The sequence below is a fragment of the Mandrillus leucophaeus genome, unplaced genomic scaffold (genome assembly GCF_000951045.1).
Source record: "Mandrillus leucophaeus isolate KB7577 unplaced genomic scaffold, Mleu.le_1.0 Scaffold5, whole genome shotgun sequence".
Taxonomy (NCBI): Eukaryota; Metazoa; Chordata; class Mammalia; order Primates; family Cercopithecidae; genus Mandrillus; species Mandrillus leucophaeus.
The window spans coordinates 3,325,008-3,346,625 of NW_012105364.1; the positions used below are offsets into that span (position 1 = coordinate 3,325,008).

The following is a 21,618-nucleotide window of genomic DNA, read 5'->3' on the forward strand; positions in this document are numbered from 1 at the left end:
CGATCTTCTGACCTCGTGATCCACCTGCCTCAGCCTCCCCAAGTGCTGAGATTACAGGCATGAGCCACCGCGCCCAGCCGTTTTTTTTTTTTTTTTTTTTTAAGACAGTTTCTCACTGTCTTAAATAATAACGCTGGAGTGCAGTGTTGTAATGACAGCTCACTGCAGCCTTGACCTCCCAGGCTCAAGTGATTCTCCCACCTCAGCCCTGCAAGTAGCTGGGACTCTAGGTGCACACCACCAGGCCTGGCAATTAATTAATTAGTTAACTAATTTATGCATACATACATATATACAGGGTCTCACTCTGTCATCCGGGATGGAGTACAGTGGCACAATTATGGCTCACTGCAGCCTCGGCCTCCCTGGGCTCAGGTGATCCTCCTGCCTCAGCCTCCTGAGGAGCTGGGACTATAGGTGTGCGCCACCACACCCAGCTAATTTTTGTATTTTTAGTAGAGATGGGGTTTCACCATGTTGGCCAGACTGGTCTTGAACTCCTGATCTCAAGTGATCTGACTGTCTCGGCCTCCCAAAGTGCTGGGATTACAGGTGTGAGCCGCTGCACCTGGCCATGTGCCATTTTTTAAATGCCTGTAATTCTTCAATGAAACATTTTTAAAAATGATAGGGGAAAGGGGCTGTTCTGAGAACCTCCTGACTGGGCACAGTAGAACCTACTGTGAGCTTGGGGCAGTGACACTGAGGAATGAAAACACCAGGCTCCAGACAGGCAGCTCAGGTGGGCCTCCCAGGGAGAGGGGCGCTGTGGACAGGAACCAACAGGGAGAGGCCCCAGGAGAAGTGGCAGGAAGGCCAGATTAGGCACCTTAACCTGCTGTGTTTGACTGGCCTTTTTTGCTGGCTGATTTCTACCCCAGCCCTGACACCGGCTGCCGCTGGCCCGAGGGTGTAAGCACCATCCTGGAACACTTACCAGGTGTTCGTTGGGACTGGGTAATAGTCGTGGTCCCTCCTACAGACGCCTCAGCATCTGCCCACTGAGGGGTGGCAATACCAGCAGACAGCACCAGCCATCCAGAGGGGAGGGCACCTCTCCAAGGACCCGTCATGCTCTACGTCCCTCTGGCGTCTATTATTGGAGTGTGGAACTTTCAGATTTTAAAATCTATCTTACTTTTTGAGTGGTTGTTTTGAGTAGCTAGCTAACTGCTTAGGTATTTCCCTTTGCCATATGAGTTGGAACTGTTTTTTCCCAGTTTGCCATGATGTGGCTTGGTTTCTAACAGGCTAGTACAAGTGACACTTGTCAGGCTCTTTAGGGAAGTCAGAATAGGATCCACAGCTGGGTTAAAAACATAGTCCTCTTTGGCCAAGCACAGTGGCTCATGCCTATAATCCTAGTACTTTGGGTAGCAGAGGAGGGAGGATCACTTGGGCTCAGGAGTTTGAGATCAGCCTGGATAACACAGCGAGACTCTGTCTCTACAAAAAAATTAGTTGGGCACGGTGGTAAGCACTTGTAGTCCTAGTTACTTGCGGGGCTGAGGTGGGAGGATCGCTTGAGCCTGGGAGGTCAAGGCTGCAGTGAGCTCTGATTGTGCCACTGTACTCTAGCCTGGTCAACAGAGCGAGACCATCTCAAAAAACCAAAGAAACAAAAGTAGACCTAGCCCGAGGGGCATCTTAGACATCAGTGGTCCGCACTTGACTGCTTGGCCAGCGTATTTGTCAGTGAAGTTTTCTTGGAACACAGTCAAACCCATTTATGTACAGGTTGTCTGCGGTTGCCTTCAGGCCCATGACAGCAAAGTTGAGTAGTTGTGGCAGAGACTGTATGGCCCCCTACAAGGCCTAAGATATTTACTTTGGCCTTTTATGGAAGAAGCGTGTGACCCCTGTTGTACACTACTGTGTCACAGAGCGATTCCACACACGAGAGCGTGTTCTTTCCTGCACACAGGGCCGTGGAGACAAAGCTGCCCCCGGTCAGACTGGCATCCCAAACGGACCTGTTTACTTGCTGTGGTGTTGAACGCTTTCTTCACTTTTGTGTGTATGTGGTCCAATTGGCTTACCATACAACTTACTGTAATAACCGTTTTTAGGGGTGCAGTTCAGTGGCATTAAGTACTTTCACATTGTCATGCACCTGCTACCATCATCCACCTGCAGAAGATGTTCATCCTCCGACACAGAAACTCTGCACCCATCAGATGCTAACTCCCCCTTCCCTCCCCTCCAGACTGCCTTTGCTTTCAAAATGGGGATAATAACACATATCTCATGTCCTTTTGAGAATTAAGGAGATACCCTAGCCCTCCATTGATGGTCAGTATATTTCTTTATCTTTTCTTTTCTTTTTTGAGATAGGGTCTTGCTTTGTCACCCCGACTGGAGTGCAGTGGCCCGATCTTGGCTCACTGCAACCTCTGCCTCCCAGGCTCAAGCCATCCTCCCACCTCAGCCTCCTGAGTAGCTGGGACTACAGGCTACACCACACCCAGATAATTTTTGTGTGTGTATTTTTTGTATAGACAGGGTTTTGCCATGTTGCCCAGGCTGGTCTTGAACTCCTGAGCTCCCCACGTCAGCCTCCCAAAGTGCTGGGATTTCAAGTGTGAGCCACCACGCCTGACCACATGTATTAAAATACCTTTTAATACATTTGAGTTCCCTGCCTTCTTCCAGAGTCACACTTCCATCTTGGTCCACACCCTTTGTGATGAACAAGGGAAGGAGGCAGAAGTGATTTGAGCTTCATTTCCCTGAGGAGGAAACCCAGGCCCGAGAGGGAGAAGGGCACAACCAGTGAAGTCTGAGCTCCAGCCCCCTCCTGATCCCCACCCCATCCCTGCTGCCTACCCCCGCCAGCCACCCCTGTGGTCCTGACATCAGGTGGTGGTCCCAGAGCCCAGCCAACCTCACATAGAGCTTTCACAGATGGTGGTCTTGCCCTGCCGGGATGGGGTGTGGGGTTGTTGTCGGACCAGAACTTGAGGCTGACAGCCGGAAAGCCCCTCCCTCGGTCTCTGAGCCAGTGAGGAATCACTTCCTGGAGCTGGGGTCCCCCAGGCCTGGGTTTCCTTTCCTTCCCCGGGAAGGTTCAGGCTCAGCCCCTCGTCTGGGTCTTCTCTTGACCACAGCTGTCCTGGTGCCTCATCTTCTCCCCTCCCCAGATCAGCCATGCCTCACTGGGAAGGAAGAGCCCCATGGGTCTGGGCAGACCTGTGCCTACTCTTGTCTGGGCAAGGCCTGTGCAGGTGTGAGTGGCTTGAGAGGGAGTGGAGGAGGTGAGCGGCGCGGTTCTAACAGGCAAGGGGAGGTGGGGTGCAGTGCAGGGCGGGAGAGTGGAGTGCCTTTCCTTCCCCCCTGCACGGCTCAGCAGGAATATAATTAGAGCTGACATAGACCGGGCACTTTCTATGTGTACACACTGCTCTCAGTACTCAAAGGTATAGAGTTTGTTACTTTTATTACCCTGCTCCCCACTTCTGACAGATGGAAAAACTGAGGAACAGCATTCAGACATGTGTGTTAAAAGTCGAGACCCTTGCCTGGTTGTACAGCTCGCATGTGGACCGGAAGCCGGGTGGTCGGGCTCCCTGCTACCTGCTCTTAGCCTCTGTCCTGTGCTGCTTCGGTGGGGAGTCACAGAGGGGCACCGCTGAGGCAGTGATGTGGGCACACGGGAGCCAAGTAGCCTTGGGTGCTGTGCCCTGCTCCCAGGTGTTGAGGACAGGAAAGAATGAGGACTTGTCAGCCCTGGGAAGAAGTGGTGTGAACCAGGGCTTCTTACAGGTGATCTGGCCACAGTGCCCTCCCTGCAGGGAGAAATTCTCCCAAGTGAGGGTGGCCCTTCCCCATTGCTGAGACATCTCCACGCTGGACAGTGGCAGCCCCCTCCTGCCCAGGGAAGCAGGCAGACGGGCCCCACCCTAGGGGAGCAGCGGGTGGCGGCCAGGCCAGCTGAAACAAGCTGATAAGGGCAGAACAATTCCAGATTTGAAGAATGCCCGGAATTATCTCCCCTGAGGGGGCAGCTCTGGGCCCCTCTGGGAGAGGTGATTCTGAGAGGCAGGCCTGATGACCCCACCCCTGGGGTGCCGTCCTGCTGCCCAGAGTCTCAGGGTCCCAGGGACCGCAGAGCCAACAGAACTGCCAGGGTCCCAGGGAAGGGACAGGGAGGGTGGAGCATGACTGGAGTCTGTGGCTGCACCTGACACTCAGCCTGTGTAGGGGTAAGGGGCGCAGGTTGGGGACCCGGCCCTGCCCTAGACAGTTGGAGCAGCCCTTCTTGCTGTCTCTGTTCTCGTTGTGAATCTCCATCCTGAACCCCTTGTCTTAGCTCTGACTTTTGTTACAGTATAACAGAATACTGTCGGCTGGGTGGCTTAGGCAACAGACATTTATTTCTCACAGTTCTGGGGGCTGAAAGTCGCAGATCAGGGTTCCGGCATGGTCAGGTTCTGGCGAGGGCGTTTCCTGGCTTGCAGACAGTGCTTTCATGCTGTGACCCCACAGGGCAGAGAGAAGGTCTGCTGTCTCTTCCTCTTCTTAAAAGGACACTAATCCATCATGGAGGCTCCATCCTCAGGACCTCATCTAAACCTAAGTGTCTCCCAAGGCTCTACCTTCACACTGGGGGTTCGGGCTTCCACATATGCATTGTGCGTGGGGCCCAGACAGTCAAGTCTGTCGTACCCCTTATACCCAGGGAAGTCAAGCCACCCCACTTTTGGGTTCCCAAGCAGGGGACCATTTGGAGGGAAAGAGAGCAACCCCAGGAGTCACGACCCCCTCTTTTCCAGATGGGGACCTATGGCAGACCAAAAATGTCCCCCCACCTCAAAAAAAAAGATATACAAGTAAAAATCTCTGAAACATGTGATTATTATCTTATGTGGACAGAGGGTCTTTACAGATAACTAAGGACCCCAAGATGAGAGCATGCTGGATTTCAGTGGGTGGGCCCTAAATCCAATGACAAGTGTCCTCATCAGAGGCATATAGAGAAGGTGGCCATGTGACCATGAGGGCAGATGTTGGAAGGATACGGCTTTAGCCAGGGAGTGTCAGAAGCACACACCTTGATTTTAGACTTCTGGCTTGCAGAATGGTGAGAGATTACATTTCTGTTGTTTTAAGCCTTTGTGGTAATTTGTTATGGCAGTCATAGATAAACTGATCTAGGTAGGACCTGAGGTGCAGAGATGGGCCAAGGTTCACCCAAGCACATGCAGACGGGGAAGACAGCCATCACCGGTTGGCAAGAGTGAGGCGAGTCAGTTCCTCCATGGCCTTCCCATGCTGTCCTCTGCAGACAAGCCCCTTGCTCTTATCCCGGGTCAGGTTCCTCCTGGAGGCACCAACATCTGGTTGGCACCTTGCGGGTTAGAGAGGGGGAGACACTGGTTTTCTTAAAGCCACAGAGGGCAATTGTTTATAAGCGGGTGGATGTAGCATTAATAAGATTTCAGAGCCGAAGACCAGAGCCAACAGCCTCCAAGGACAGGACCCACACTGGGTTGGAGAGATCCAGAAGGGCCTTTTGGTGGAAAGAAATGAGCGCCCAGCTAAGCAAGAGCCGGGCGGGGGGATGACCAGACTGCTGGGGCAGGGAATTAAGGGTATTGATTTAATTTTTTTTTTTTTTTTTGAGATGGAGATTTGCTCTTGTTGCCCAGAGTGGAGTGCAATGGCGCAATCTCGGCTCATCGCAACCTCTGCCTCCCGGGTTCAAGCGATTCTCCTGTCCAGCCTCCCGAGTAGCCGGGATTACAGGCCTGTGCCACCACACCCAGCTAATTTTGTATTATTAGCAGAGATGGGGTTTCTCTATGGTGGTCAGGCTGGTCTCAAACTCCTGACCTCAGGTGATCCTCCCACCTTGGCCTCCCAAAGTGCTGGGATTATAGGTGGGAGCCACTGCGCCCGGCCTTTTTTTTTTTTTTGAGACATGATCTCTCCCCATTGCCCAGGCTGGAGTGTAATGGTGTGATTATAGCTCACTGCAGCCGCAAACTCCTGGGCTCAAGTGATCCTCCTACCTCATCCTGAGTAGCCAGGACTACAGGTGCACACCCCCCCGGCCATGCCCACCTAATGTTTTGATTGTTTTGTAGAAATGAGGTCTTGCTATGTTGCCCAGGCTGGTCTCAAACTCCTGGGCTCAAGTGATTCCCCTGCCTTGGCTTCCCAAATTGCTGGGATTACGGGTATGAGCCACCAAGCCCAGCCCTGACCTGACAAAACCCAAGACACATGGAGGTGGGACCGCAACATGGGGAGCATCAAGTTCTTCACAAGGAAGGCAGGGGAGTGAGGGGGCTGCACGCAGGGGCAAGAGAGGGCACCTGGTGCCTTGGTGCTGGGAGGAGCCCTGGCCAGGTGAACAGAGAGCAGCCCCGGGTCCCTTACTGACCCGGCTCTCCCATCCCACCCTGCCTCGCTGTCCTGCCCAGCTACCACCCAGAAGCCTGGCAATAAAAGGGCCAGTGTACAATGGCCAGCAGGACTTGTAGCCTGAGAAGGTGGGCCCTGGAGAGCTGGGGGTGGAGGCGTGGGATGTAGACCTCAACCTGGCTGAACCCCACAATGGCATCACACCAGGCCCCTCCCATCACACCAGGCCCTGCCTGAGTCCTAGCAGCTCCCTGCACCCCCTGGAAAGAAGGGGCTCGTGGAGCAGATGTCACATGTTGGAAAATGATGTTAGGGTTGGGCAGCCCTTGGAAAGGCCCCGCCTGTACCCCTAGGGAGGCCCAGCGCGAGCCCTCGGAAGTGACTGGCTAGGATGGCTCTGCTGTCACAGCCAAAGCAGGCTTACCTAGTACACAGTGTCGTGCTCGACAGAGTCCGAGGCCGGGGTGTGTCATACACACCCAGAGGGACCTTAGGAATCTTCTGGCCCACCTTTCACAGATGCATTTCAAGAGGGCGGACAGCTTGCCCAGGCCTGGGGGTCCCACGCAGGGACAGGACGAGGAGGTTTCGGACCTCCCATTTCCCAGCCTGCGCTCTTCCCTTTGGCACACCAGTCGAGGAACACATCCGCCCGTCTTGCCTGTCTCTCCCCTTGGAGCTTTTTTGTTTTACTTCTGTGGAGATGAGTTGGGGGTGGTGAGCAGAGGACAAAGAAGGAAGGAGAGGTCGACACTGGTGTCCAGGCCGGAGCCTCCCATCCCACCTCCTCCCTGGACTCTTTCCACACCCCTCTTCCCGGAGCATTCTTTCCAGTTTCCTTTCCCACTATTAATAGTCAAGAGTCAATCCTAGGTCTGGAAATAGCCAGGAACAGAGGAAACAGGCCCTCCTTGAAGATTGAAGCAGCCTTCCCACCGCAGGGGAGCAGGCTGAAGTCCGTCTTCTCCTCCCACTGTCCCCCTGGCCCCTGCGGGAGCTGGCACTGTGCTAACTCATTCAACATAGGCTTCCACATCAGCAGGAATGTCATGTCATTTCTGCCCTGCTGTGATGTACTGGCCTTTGCAGCCCTGTCCATCACTCACCGGACTTTCACTCCATCCTCTTCATCTCAATACGTGTCATCATTCTTGGTGACTTCAGTACTCAGTTGGGTAAACACTGAAGTACCCTGGCCTCTGTTTCTTAACCTTTTCTCATCTCTACTTCATTGGGCCATTCCCATTTCACCCCCTGAACTTTATCAGCCCCTCAAACTGTATCACCTCTGAAATCTTGGCATTTCCTCCTTGTATCACTGTCTCTCTACCTTCCAACTTACCTGCTCAAGTAAACCCACATCACAATGCTTGAACTCAAGACGTAACAAAGTCCAGTAACCTTCCTCTTTGCCTTTTGGCCCCTACCTGGCCTTATTTCTGTCTTTCTCCATCCTCTATGTCAATAATCCACCATTAGAATCCCTACCTTGCAAAGATATTCCCAAATTCCTTGCACCCTCTCCTGCTGTCATACCTAGCAAAACCCCATTCTCAGATAAACCTTTGCCTCTATTTTTCTACACCAAGCAGCTGAACATTGCTACAGTAAAATCTGGCTGATTGCATTAACTTTAAATTCATGATGCCATGCCTCAATTTGGCACCAAATACTACTTGACAATCATATTTTACTTCTTTAGCATGGTAGTTCTCAAAGTGTGGTCCTCTGGCCAGACGCATCAGAATCTTTTGGGAACTTGTTAGAAATGCATATTTCATATCCCAGGCCTGCGGAATCAGGAACTCTGGGGCTGGATCCAGCCACTGGTGTTTTCACAAGGCCTCCGTGTAATTCTGACACTTGCTGAAGATTGAGAACCTCTTTTCTAAGAGGTTTATGTTCCTATTTCCAACATGAGTATTTTACACTTTCCCCTCAAACACTCCCTCCTCCTTTTTTCTATCTATATCACTATAGCTGATTTCATCTAGACTTCATTGAGAAAATTAAAGCTGTCAAATGTAAACTCTTCCTACCACCAAAATACAGCTGTACTTACGACTGTATCCATTTTCTTCCCTCCTGTTTCAAAGATGGAAGTGTCGGCAGGGCGCGGTGGCTCATGCCTGAAATCCCAGAACTTTGGGAGGCTGAGGTGGGTGGATCACTTGAGGTCAGGAGTTTGAGACCAGCCAACATGGTGAAACCCCATCTCCACTAAAAAAAAAATACAAAAATTAGCCGGGTGGTGGGTGCTTGTAATCCCAGCTACTTGGGATGCTGAGGCTGGATAATTGCCTGAACCCAGGAGGGAGAAGTTGCGGTGAGCTGAGATTGCACCACTGCACTCCAGCCTGGGCAACAGAGCAAGACTCTTTCTCAAAAAAAAAAAAAGGTGTCTGACTATCCAATGAAGGCCAAGTCCTCTATGGGTGCTGAGTTGGCACAGGTATATCTCCTCTGCATCTTAAGGACCCTATGAAACAGTACGAAGAGAACACATACACAAAGAAAGCATTCATACCAGCTCTAGCATCTCCTACCTTCGAAAAGAAAACAGAAGTTTCTTAACTGTCCCAGCGCCCCCCGGCTGCTGCCGTATGTCTCTGATCCCCTAGCATTTGATAAAGAGTTGTCCACACATGCAAATTCATTTTCCTACCATTCATTCACGCTTCACTCTGCCCGAGTCAGGCTTCCACCTGCCCTGTGCCCACTGAAACTGCACATGGTGGTTGCCAGGGACTTCTCTTTGCCAGTCTCATCATTCAGCACAGCCAGCCACTCCTTCCTTAAAACAAAACAAGAATCTAAAGCAGAAACTTCTGTTGCATCTCCCTGTTTCCCCTTAGAGATAACTAGTATCCTAAACTTAGTGTTAAATTCTCTGTAAAATTTTTGTTAACATTTTCTGTTTCCCTAAAAACATTTAGTTTTGCCGATTTTTGTACCCTGTAAGTAGAACCATGTAAGTGTTCTTGTTCTTCCTTTTATTGTTCAGTATTATTCTTTAGATTAATGCTAATAGAGGTAGTTGTAGTCCACTCATTTTCAGTCCGGTATAGCATTCTCGGAGAATATACTATCACTTTATCCATACTACTGTCAGCCGTACTGTCGACTGTACTCTACTGTACTACTGTCAACACTGCGTTTTCTTGCTACCTATATGGGGCCAATGTAAACTATTCTTAAGGGCATTTTTGTAAATGCACTGTGATGCACATTTTGTCTCCCTAGGATAAATGCCTAGTGATACAATTGGAAGTTGTGGGCCGGGCGTGGTGGCTCACGCCTGTAATGCCAGTACTTTGGAAGGCCAAGGTGGGTGGATCACTTGAGGTCAGGAGTTTGAGACCATCCTGGCCAACATGGTGAAACCCTGTCTGTACTAAAAATACAAACATTAGCCGGCCATGGTGACGGACACCTGTAATCCCAGCTACTAGGGAGGCTGAGGCAGGAGAATTGCTTGAACCCAGGAGGTGGAGGCTGTAGTGAGCTGAGATCATGCCACAGCACTCCAGCCTGGGCAACAGACTTCTCAAAAAATAAAAAATAAAAAAAAATAAAAGGAAGTTGTGGATTGAACAATATGCGCATGTCTAACTTTCTTTGACAATGCCACACTCTTTTCAAAGTGTTCCAACCAATTTACACTACTGCATATTCTTGCTACCCCTTCTTACTGACTTGAAAATGTTTGTCAATCTGATGGGTATGAAAAGAAAATTCTTCCTTATTTTGCATTTCCCTCATTACTAATATTCTCAGATGTTCTTAGGTTGTTTGTGCCATTTTTTTCTGAAAAATGCATGTATAATTCTTTTATTTTTCTATTGGGCTGTTTTCTTAAGTATAGAAGTTTTCGGGGCATATCTACAATTTTTTGGAATACCACTGTAAGGATGATTTATTTATTTAATCATTTATTTATCAGATTAGACTCATGGATATTTATTTTATTCTTGGGGTTCCAATCCAATCTTTCTTGTTTTGTTGCTCAGATTGTTCCAGGTTTGGCCATTATGGGCTCTTTCCTGTTGACCCTCTTTCAGGTCTTTCAGGTTGAACTTGCCTTCCTCTTCCTTTTTTTTTTTTAGCACTTCTTTACTTTCTGACATTACAAGATGTTTCAGGCTCATTTTGCATTTTCCTTGTATCAGCACTAGAATCAAGCCCTTTCTCCAAGGAGCCTTGGTTCCTTTTTTTGTAGAATGGTATCAGAAACCAAATATGGACCCTGGGTGTACCCTATGCTACTGGTATGTCTCTGCTTCTAGATGCTCTGAGTGGACAGAGCTGGGAAATAGACATTTGTTAACTATGTATTCATTTCCTCATCTATCATCTATTTGTCTATTGAAACATGAGTTCTGACTGACTGACATCCGCTGTCTCTCATCAAGCATCGCAGGGCTAGCGTCCTCTCCACCTGTTTACTTACTTGTAACTTCTTTCTCCAACAGTTAGAAACCTGGCTTATGTTATCTATAATTTGTTTAATTATTTGTTCAATCCTAGTATACATGTAAAGTAGGTTTGAAATTGACATGCCCTTGTAAGAAACATTCTTATTACTTAAAATACACTGTTTATATGCAGTTCTTTTGTTCCAGTATCTAGTTAAAAAAAGAAAACCGAAAAAAAAAAAAAAAAACTCTTCTAGAGTCGTCTAGGTCAACTCTTGTTCTCCACCCCCTTTAGCAAGGTTATGTTATACCTTTTTTTTTTGAGACAGAGTTTAGCTATTGTCTCCCAGGCTGGAGTGCAATGGCACGATCTCGGCTCACTGCTACTTCTGCCTCCCAGTTCAAGCAGTTCTGCCTCAGCCTCCCGAGTAGCTGGGATTACAGGCACGCACCACTGTTCCTGGCTAATTTTTGTATTTTGTTTTGTTTTGTTTTGTTTTGGTAGAGACGGAGTTTCGCCATGTTGGCCAGGCTGGTCTTGAACTCTTGACCTCAGGTGATCCGCCTGCCTCGGCCTCCCAAAGTGCTGGGATTACAGGTGTGAGCCACTGCGTCTGGCCATGTTATACCTTTAGAATATAGTTAAATTGATTTTTGTAGTCTCCATTACATCCTAGGATTTCCTGGACATCCGAGGTGATTATTTTTCTAAATTGGCATTAAGTAAAGTTAATTCTTGGAGTACACAAATCTTTGGGTTTCAAGAAATGCAGAGTCTTGTGGATTCTTGTGCATCACTCACTGTCCTAAAAATAACCTTGTATGGAGCTGAGGAGTCCGTTCCTCCCAGTTCTCTCAACCTCTGGTGTCCACTGATCTGTTTTCTTTCCCTATCGTTTTGCCCTATCTATAAAATCAAAATGGAATCATGCTGTGCAGACTTTTGGCTTCTTTCACTTAGCAAAATGTATTTAAATCTTATATATGCTGTCACATGAATCACTAGTTTATTCCTTTTTATTGCTGAGTAGTCATTATATGGCTATATAATATCCATTCACTTGCTGAAGAATATCCCGGTGGTTCTCAGTTTTGGGTGATTGTCAATAAAACTGCTGTAAACATTTGCATGTAGGTTTTTGTGTGACTATAGGTTTTCATTTCGTGTAGGTAAATAAGAGTGGAATTGCTGGGTCATATAATAATTGTTTGCTTCACTTCAAAAGAAACTGCTAAACCGTTTTCCAAATTATCTGTACCACTGTGCATTCCGACCAGCCATGTATGAGAGATCCTGTTTAGCGTTTGGTTTTGTCAGTTTGTTTGATTTTAGCTATTCCAATAGGTATGTAATGGTGCTGCACTGGAGCTTCAATTTGAATTTGCCTAATGACTAATGATGAGCATCTTTTCATATGCTTATTTGCCATCTGTATATCTTCTTTGGTAAGTTTTCCTTGGAGATCTTTTGCCTGTTTTAAAATATTGGGTTTTTATTGTTGAGTTTTCTTTGTTGTTTTCTCTGTGTGTGTGTGTGTGTGTGTATGTGTGTGTGTGTGTTTCCTATTGAACCCGGTAGGACTCACAGTACAACGTTCAATAGGAGTGGAAAGAGAGGACATCCTTGCTTTGTTCTCAAACTTCATAGCAAAGCGTTCGGTCTCTTCCCATTAAGTATGATGCTAGCTCTAGGTTTATTTGGAGACATCACTAATTAGGTGAGGGAAGTTCCCTACTATTCCTGGTTTGCTGAAAGGTTTTGTTTTGTTTTAAATCATGAATGGATGTTAAATTTTGTTAGATGGGCTGGGCGCGGTGGCTCATGCCTGTAATCCCAGCACTTTGGGAGGTCGAGGCGGGTAGATTTTCTGAGCTCAGGAGTTTGAGACTGGCCTGGGCAACACAGTGAAACCCCGTCTCTTCTAAAATACAAAAAATTAGCTGGGCCTGGCGGCGTGCACCTGTAATCACAGCCACTTGGGAAGCTGAGGCAGGAGAATTGCTTGAATGCGGGAGGCGGAGGTTGCAGTGAGCTGAGATTGCACCACTGCACTCCAGCCTGGGTGACAGAGTGAGGCTGTCTCTGTCTCAAAAAAAGAAAAAAAAAAGTTAGATGATTTTTCTGCAAATATGAAGATAATCATACGGTTTTTCTTATTTTGCTTCTTAATGTGTTGAATTGCACTGATTGATTTTTCAAATACTGAACTGTCCATGATGAGCCTCACTTGGTCATGATGTCCTTTCTATGTAGTGCTAGATTTGATTAGTCATCAGGGAAATAAAAATTAAAACCACAATGAGATACTACTTCATGCCCACTAAAATGGCAATAATGGAAAAGATGATAATTGTTGGCAAGGATCTGGAAAAACTGGACTCAAAACAATTGCTGATTGACATGTAAAATGGGGTGGCCGCTTTGGAAAATAGCTTGGCAGTCCCTCAAAATACTCAATAAAGAGTTACCATATGACCTAGCAATTCCACTCCTAGGTATGTACCCAAGGGAAATGAAAACATGGTCACACAAAAACTTGTACACATAGCAGCATTATTCATAACAGTCCAAGGGTTGAAACAACCCAAATGTTCATCAGCTGATGAATGGATGAACAAAAATGGAAGCTCCATACTATGAAATATCATTTAGCAATACAAAGAAGTAAGGAACGGACACATGCTAGCATGGATGAAGCAGGCAAACAAAAGTGAAAGAGAAAAGCTTGAAAACACATCAAAGTGAAAGAAGCCAGTCACAGAAGACCACATAGTGATTGATCCCATTTACGTGAACTCTCCAGAAGAGGTGAGTCCGTAGATAGAAGTAGATTGGTGGCTGCCTACTGTGTGGCTTTTCTTTTGCTGTGTCTTTAGTGTGAAAGTTTATGTTAATCAAGGCACAAGTTAGGCTGGGCTTATAATTTGTTGTTGCTGTGGATACCTTTGCTGCACCCGGGACTGCAAAGTCCTCCAGTAATATCTCTGTGGGTCCTTGCTTGGCTGTAGCTCATCCTTGTTTGCTGCTCCTCAGATAGTCTGCCTTTTGCAGCTCCCCACAGCTGTATTCCACTGTTTTTATTTGAGACGCATCCTCACCATGTTGCCCAAGCTGCAGTGCAGTGGCACGATCTCGGCTCACTGCAGCCTCCACCTCCTGGGTTCAAGCGATTCTCCCGTCTCAGCCTTCTGAGTAGCTGGGACTACAGCACGTGCCACCATGCCTGGCTAATTTTTTGTATTTTTAGTAGAGATGGGTTTCACTGTGTTGGCCAGGCTGTTCTCGAACACCTGACCTCAGGTGATCTACCCGCCTTGGCCTCCCGAAGTGCTGGGATTACAGGCGTGAGCCACTGCGCCCTGCTGCTCCACTGTTATTTTTTACTTCACACTTGCTGGCCTTGTAGAACAGGGGAGGGGACCATTTCCTGATGCTCTGTTTAAGTGTCCCTCAGGCACTGGGAAGCTGAGCTTGAGGGTGTGGCCTTCCCTCGCATTCCCACCTCTTACCTAGATGTTGCAGCTGGGTTTAGCTTCAGGTGTAAGGAGCTGTTTTATTTTTCCTGTTCTCTTTCCTGGCTGTGGGAGGTTTCCGCCAGTGCCCTCAGGCCGGAGATTTTGTTGACCTCCACCTGAAAGGCTTTTTTCCTGCCCTATAGTGATGTGGAGGGTATGGAGTTTCAGCACCGGCTGTTTCTTTCCCCAGCCAGCCCCACCCATAAGGGGTTGCTTTTTCAAGGCTTCCTGTGAACACCTGATGGGGTTCCTAGGAGTAAACTGCCCTGTGTTGTGGACCTGACAAGCCTACAGCTCATAGGGCTTCACATTTTCATACGAACTCATCCACAGCTTTTAGAAACTCATTTAAAATTTGTCTTTAATCAGCTGGGTGCGGTGGCTCACGTCTGTAATCCAGCACTTTGGGATCAGCACAAGGTGGGTGGATCACGAGGTCAGGAGTTCGAGACCAGCCTGACCAACATGGTGAAACCCCTTCTCTACTAAAAATACAACTGAGCATGGTGGTGTGTGCCTATACGCCCAGCTGCTCAGGAGGCTGAGGCTGGAGAATCACTTGAACCTTGGAGGCAGAGGTTGCAGTGAGCCGAGATCATGTCACTGTACTCCAGCCTGGGTGACAGAGCAAGACTCCTTCTCAAAAAAAAAAAATTGGCCTTAATCTTCTTACTGAACTTTGCCCACGTCCCAGGTAAAGCAAGTGCCCTGGTCGGGTTGCTCCCTGCAGTTGTCCCTCCGTCTCCACTTTTTAGGGTTGTTTTCTTCATGACCTCGGGGCTCAAGAAAAGTCATAACTTTTTGGCTTCTCAACTTTTTCTTTTTTTCTTTTTGTTTTTTGAGACGGAGTCTTTTTTTTTGAGATGGAGTCACCCAGGCTGGAGTGCAGTGGCACAATCTCAGCTCAGTGTAGCCTCCGCCTCTTGGGTTCAAGTGATTCTCCTGCCTCAGCCTCCTGAGTAGGTGGGATTACCGGCGCCCGCCACCACGCCTGGCTAATTTTTGTATTTTTAGTAGAGATGGGGTTTCACCATATTGGCCAGGCTAACCTCGAACTCCTGACCTCAAGTGATCCACCCGCCTCAGCCTCCCAAAGTGCTGGGATTACACATGTAAGCCACCATGTCCAGCCTCTCAGCTTTTTTCTTGTAGTCAGAGTAGGAGCAAAGTTCTTTCTAGTCTGCTCTCATTAGCTGAAACTGGAAGTCCTATTGTTTCTTTTGATGAACACAAATTCTTAACTTTGATGCTAAATGTATCAGTCTTTTTCTTTGGTTTGTGCTTTTCATGTTTTGTGGATGGACAACTGTATATGAAACAATTCCTTTTACAGACACATATTAGAGCAGAACAGACTGTGCTGTAGAAAGTTCATTCATGTAAGGCCAGAATGATTTGATCTTTGAATCCTGTTTTGGAGTTTCTTTATGATAAAAGTAACTATTCAATTTCTTTTTTTTCCCTTTTTTGTGGTTTTATAACTTTATTTGGTGTACTTGACAGTCAGCAGTTACTTCTCATCCACATTGACTGTCTATAGATTTTTGAAAGTGGTAACAGGCACGTGGGTAACCAAAGTATAGAGCTTGTTTGGTGGATCTTCATCCTGTTTCCTGGACAACCGCACAGGGATAGATAGGTATGGGACATTCTTTATTCCTTGGGCCCAGACAGCTTTGATGAGCCTGGTATCAATGCGCACATCTGGAGTTCCCATCTCCTTCATGGCAAATTTCTGGATCTCTGTGAATACCTGAGGGGCATGCTGCTTGAAGCCCACTCCAGGATGCTCTTGGGATTGTTGATGGTACATTCTCGGTCACCACCTCGTTAATGGTAGAATGGCCATTCTTCTCACCACCCTTCTTTGCAGGAGCCATTTTACCGTACCCAAGTTGGAAAGGCTCGATTTCTTTATGATTATAGGATAAATGATTATTTCCATTTTCCTTGAGTCACTCTGGTAAGCTTTTCCTTTTCCCAAGAAATTTGTGGCAGGGCACAGTGTCTCATATCTGTCGTCCCAGCACTTTGGGAGGCTGAGGCAGATGGATCCCTTGAGCCCAGGAGTTTGAGACCAGCCTGGGCAACATGGTGAAACCCTCTCTCTACAAAAAATACAAAAATTTTAGCTGGGTGTGGTGGTACATGCCTGTAGTCCCAGCTACCCAGGAGGCTGAAGTAGGAGGATTGCTTGACCCCAGGAAGTTGTAATGAGCCAAGATCACACCATTGCACTCCAGCCTGTGGGACAGAGTGAGACCCTGTCTCAAAAAAGAGAAAGAAAGAAATTTGTCTATCTCATCTGCTTCAAATTTATAAATATTTGCCCATAAGGTATTATGCTTTAAATATCTATTATTATTTTTGTACCTCACATTGTTTACTTATGCCTTTGGATTTTTTTTTCCCTTTTGATCAACTTCTCCAAAGACTTTTTGGTACTTTATTAGCCCGTTTAATAAAACCAGTTTTTGATTTTGATATTTGCTATTGTATTTTGCTTTCTATTTCTTTGGTTGTTCTTTCATTCTTCCATTTTTTTCTTTAGGTTTGTTTTGTGGCTTTCCATTGTCAGATTGAAGGTGGTAGATAGAGGACCAGGCCTGGGTTGGTTCTAAAGGAGGACAATGGAAATTGCAGCGTGGCTCACACCCTCAGAATGCCTGTTCCTGCCGCCACACATACCTAAAGGTCTCTAAGAGAATTAGTTCCCTGTGATCAGCTGAATGAGGAGTGAAAAAGCCAAGCCTGGTTTTATATGATTTGGGGTAATATTCTAGTACCAGCCAAAAGTTGACGGTGACAGGAGAAAAGCTCTATTTAGGGGGGATCCTGAAGGGTGGTGTAGAAACAAAATTCTCCCAATGACCAGGACTTTAAAGAATACATTTCCTGGTCTTTTGTTTTTGAAGGAAAGGTCCACTGAGGCGAGGTTCTGAACAGATTCATCGGCAGGAGCTAATGATTTTTAAAGCAATGCTGGGGAACTCAGAAGGAACAGCAGTGGAGAATCAGTGTGACTCGGAAGGTTAGGCAGGCATGTGGGGGGACCCGCAGGGATAGGTCTGGAGTGTGAGGATGTTTGCCTGGCTCTGGAGAAGGTTCTGGGTAATCAGATGGGCAAGATGATCCCTTCCGCATATCAGTTTCTTTCTCCATCGCCTAATGATGGCGCTGTGGACCCGCGGCCAAGTGGCCGTGGTGGAGGGCGGCCCGTTCCGGACCTGCATGTACCCTCCAGGCTGCCACGTTTCTTGTCAGCAGCGCCGTTTCTGGACTCCCAGGATGCTTTATTCACCATCACAATTACCCCACAGACCATAGGCTTTACCAAGGAGCTCACTCTACAGCAGAATCAGTGGCCTGTTAAATTTAATCAGACTTAGTGTGAACCCTACATGTGGCTAAATAATGAAGCAGGAAGGAATATGGCTAGAACCCCAGGGATTCCCCATGGTGCCAGTCATAAAAGTAAATGGAAAGACCTCTTACGGACAGCATCCTTAAACACTCTCATCCCCAATAAAATCCAGTATCCAACACTAACGTTGCCCGTGGTGCGAACTGCTGATGCTCGATGGTGGTAGAAGTGATGGCCTCAGCAGACCAGCTCAGGAGAAGAGGTCTTGAGCACTGTTTCTGACTTATGCTTGATTCTTTAGTCACCTCGAGTGTTTTATTAGCCAACGCACTATCTTTTTAATAGATTTACTTTCTCTTTAAAGCAGACAGAATTAATTTCTAATATTTGAAAGACTCCTGGTTTTTATACGAGGATGTAGGAGAGCAGGTTAGGAGAGCAAATGGCATTCCACCCCCAAAAAGACATGTTCAGGTCCTAATCTCTGGTACCTGGTACTTGTGCAGGTGACCCTATTTAGAAATAGGGTCTTTGCAGATGTAATCAAGTTAAGATGAAGTCATACTGGATTAGGGAGGGCCCTAAATCCAATGACTGCTATCCTTATAAGAGGAGAGCTATGTGGCCGGGCCCGGTGGCTCACGCCTATAATCCCAGCCTGTAATCCCAGCACTTCGGGAGGCCAAGCAAGGCGGATCACCCGAGGTCAGGAGTTCGAGACCAGCCTGGCTAACATGGTGAAACCACATCTCCATTAAAAATACAAAAATTACCCTGGCATGGTGGTACACACCTGTGGTCCCAGGTACTTGGGAGGCTGAGGCATGAGAATTGCTTGAACCCACGAGGCGGAGGTTGCAGTGAGTGGAGATCGTGCCATTGCACTCCAGCCTGGGAGACAGAGACTCCATCTCAAAAAAAAAAAATGGAGAGTTACGCAAGGAGGAAGGTCATGTGTTGATGGAGCCAGAGATCGCAGTGACACAGCTACAAGCCAAGGAGCAGCCAGGATTGCTGATAAGAAGCAGGAACAGAGTCTTCCCTGCTACCTTTGGAGGGAGCTTGCCCCTGCCAGTCTCGGACGTCTAGCATCCAGAACCGTGAGAGAATATATTTATGTTGTCCGTAGCCACCTAGTTTGTAGTCATTTGTTAACGCAGCCATAGGAAAGAAATGCACGATTCATTCAAGGAACACTGAGTCCGTGAAAACATTGAGTTCTGGGACCTGGTTAAGTGGCTGCGTTCTCTATCGTGAATCAACACAGTTCCCAGTTTGCGGACCCTACACCTAGGAAGTCAGTGAGCTGCCCAACCATTCTGATCCGAAAGAGCACATAAGCTCTTAGCTGCTGCTCGAAATAGCCTTGGTTACACCATTGTGATCGCCACGCTGGTCTTGCTGCCCACTGTGGAAGCACACACACCTTTTTTCCTGGAAATGAAATTCTATTATTTTCTCTACACCAAGGAACCTGGTGTCCATCCCCACTGAAATCAGCAGCATTTCCTATTAACATACCTGACCAGTGAAGGACAGCCACAGGGTTCTCGGAACATGTGAATAGTCGTCTTAACAATATCCCAGATGTAATCAAATCCAAGCCACTGTCAGTTAGAAGATGCACTATTATTTTATGAACCACTTAGAAAAAAAGCCAGGCATGGTGGCTCGCACCTGTAATCCCAGCAGTTTGGGAGGCCAAGGTAGGAGGATCACTTGAGCACAGGAGTTCACGACCAGCCTGGGCAACATAGGGAGATCCTGTCTCTACAAAATTTCTCAGATGTCATCGTGCACACCTGTGCTCCCAGCTACTTGGGAAGCTGAGGCGGAAGGATCACTTGAGCCCCGGAGTTTGATGCTTCAGTGAGCCCAGATCATGCCACTGCACTACAACCTAGGTGACAGAGCAAGACCCTGTCTCGAAAAAAAAGAAAAAGCACCACAGTCAAAGTGTTATTTATAATACATTCTCATTTCAGAGACACGGAAAGATGTGAATCTTAGAAGTCATGAATTATATTGCCCAAAGCCTTGTAAAGGGAGTGTCATTTGAGTTCTCATGACACACCAGAGCATGAGTGAGCAGGACAGACATGATAAACATTCTGTCTTTCCAAGACTTTGCCTTTTTTTTTTTTTCCCCCTGAGACAGAGTGTCACTCTGTGCCCCAGGCTGGAGTGCAGTGGTGCAATCTCCCGGGTTCAAGCAATTCTACTGCCTCAGCCTCCTGAGTAGCCAGGATTACAGGTGTGCACCCACATGCCCGGCTAATTTTTGTATTTTTAGTAGAGACGGGGTTTCACCATGTTGGCCAGGCTTGTCTTGAACTCCTGACCTCGTCGTGATTCATCCAACTTGGCCTCCCAAATTGCTGGGATTACAGGCGTGAACCACCGTGCCCAGCCAAGACTTTGCATTTCTTCCTATGCATTGTTCCAGGGTATTTCTGACAACTCAGCTTTATTTAATGTGGATTTCCATTGAGTCCCGGTTTCAGTCATCCAACTAAGAAAGCAATGAGAACTACCTGTAGCTGCTGGAGTCAGTATATTGGATCCAAAACCTATGGTATGCGTACCCATAATTCAGCCTGATGTAAAATTATGATCATCCTCCTTTTGATACAGCACCCTTATGGTAAATATCCATAAGTATTTGCAAGTTTTTTTGTAGATATTTTTAGTGTGTGAGCCTTCTCCTAGGTCAGAGTCTGTGTTTTTCCTCCTGGGACATGCTGGAATCTGACTCTTGTTATAGGTTTGAAGAAAAGAAAGAGCGGTGGGGATCATGATGAGATTCGGTTTTCGGTGCCAATAAGCTCAAGTGAGGTTATTGAGAATCTTACAGGAGAGCAGTGGTAGCGCTTCCTGGCAAGTGAATTCCATTGAAGATGGAGATTTACGGGTAGTCTGACTCATCTACACCCTCTCATGTCACCATTTAATTCTCTAAGTTGGCCAGGCATGGTCCTGTAATCCCTGCACTTTGGGAGGCCAAGGTGGGCGGAGCATCTGAGGTCAGGAGTTCGAGACCAGCCTCACTAAGATGGTGAAACCCCATTTCTACTAAAAGTACAAAAAATTAGTTGGGCATGGTGGCATGAGCTTGTAATTTCAGCTACTCGGGAGGCTGAGGCAGGAGAATAACTTGAACCTGGGAGGCAGAGGTTGCAGTGAGCTGAGATTGCGCCGTTGCACTCCAGCCTGGGCAACAAGAGTGAAACTCCATCTCAAAAAAACCCCAAATTCTCTAGGTTCTATTTTCACATAAGAGACCTGGTGAGGTTATGAATTAAGTTAACACCGTAATTCGGCAACTCATGGAATCAAGCTTTTAAAGTCTTTTGGCCGTCTCAGCCCTTCAGCTGCAAACAAAGAGACTCCTTGAATGTGTTCTTGGAAAGTCGCTGATTTTCAGTCTGTGCTTTCACAGGAGGATTTAGGAATTTGAATTTGTTGTTCTCTTTCTTTAAACCAGTAGTTTTCACTGGCAGTGATTTTGTCTCCCTCAGGAGACATTTGGCAATATCTGGAGACATTTTTCGTGGTTACAACTGGAAAGGGGCGTGCATGTGTATTACTTGCATCTAATAGGTAGAGGCCAGGAATGTTGCTAAGCATTCTGTGTATAATGCATAGGACAACTTCCCATAACAAGAAATATCCAGTTCAAAATGCCAGTAGTTTCAGAGTTGAGAAATCCTGTTTTAAGCTGTTCACCATTGTAAGAAGCAACCATCCAGGGCTGGGTGCTGTGGTTCACACCTGTAATCCCAGCACTTTGGGAGGCCGAGGCTGGAGGATCACTTGAGCCTAGAAGTTTGAGACCAGCCTGGCCATTATAGCGAGATCTTGGCTCTACAAATTATAAAAAAAAATAGCTGGGTGTGGTGGTGCGTGTTTGTGGTCTCAGCTACTCGGAGGCTGAGGTGGGAGGACTGATTGAGCCTG

The 21,618-nt window shown here is 47.3% G+C and overlaps 1 pseudogene; it reads right to left on the bottom strand.

Annotated features, from left to right (window-relative positions):
• Positions 1-15,807: 15,807 nt before the first annotated feature.
• LOC105550912 lies at positions 15,808-16,177 on the bottom strand (annotated as a pseudogene).
• Positions 16,178-21,618: the final 5,441 nt, after the last annotated feature.